This window comes from Gavialis gangeticus, unplaced genomic scaffold, assembly GCF_001723915.1.
Source record: "Gavialis gangeticus isolate Ggan-Ray unplaced genomic scaffold, GavGan_comp1, whole genome shotgun sequence".
In the NCBI taxonomy this organism is placed as follows: Eukaryota; Metazoa; Chordata; order Crocodylia; family Gavialidae; genus Gavialis; species Gavialis gangeticus.
In genome coordinates, this window is record NW_017729022.1 from 169,698,859 (window position 1) to 169,699,594 (window position 736).

At 56.0% G+C, this 736-nt stretch overlaps 1 protein-coding gene across 1 annotated transcript in view; it reads left to right on the forward strand.

Annotated features, from left to right (window-relative positions):
* The window catches only part of MARK1 (microtubule affinity regulating kinase 1), a 104,837-nt gene that overhangs the window by 30,023 nt on the left and 74,078 nt on the right, over positions 1–736 (forward strand). The gene's annotated exons all lie outside the window — the stretch shown is intronic.

Consider the following 736-nt stretch of genomic DNA (forward strand, 5'->3'; position numbering starts at 1 on the left):
AAGCATGGGTCATTATCAAGGAACCCAAGGCCTGCCTGGGGGCACCAACTTCATAAGCACCAGTTGACCTTGCCAATGCAGGCCTCATGTCGCTGTCCTGCCTACTCACCGGAATGACAGAGGAGAATACCACCTGCTCCCCTGTCTCCTTAAGCTTCTCCCCCAGAGCCTTGAAATCCTCCATAATGCAGTCATGGTTGCCCCTGGCCGCGTCCTTCATCCCCACGTGGATGACAACCATGGGGTACTGGTCTGCAGGTCGGATGTAGGCCGGGATCATCTCTGTGATGTCTCTAACCCGAGCCCCAGGCATGAAGCAGACCTCTCATGTCACGGGGTCAGGCCGACAGATGGAACCTTCTAGTCCTCGTAGGATGGAGTCTCCGATGAAGAGGACCCGGCATTTCTTCCTGCTGGTGTTCGCTCTCTGCCCATTCTTTATCATGTGGGGAGTGGCATCATCCCTGCCGGAGGCAATCTCACTGTCTTTCTCTATCACAGCTGCTAGGGTGTCAAACTGGTTCCCCAGGTGAACCTGGGGAGCTTCCACTGCTCTAGGCCTAGCATCTCTGGATTTGGACACCTTCTGCCACTCCTGCGTTGGATGCGTCTTCTGTGGGAGCTGTACAGTGGGGGACCAGGCCTGCAGAGAACAGAAATAGGCATCAATTTCATCGTCTGCATCCCTGATCCCCTTCAGCCTGCTCACCTCAGCCTGGAGCTCCCTCACCTGCTC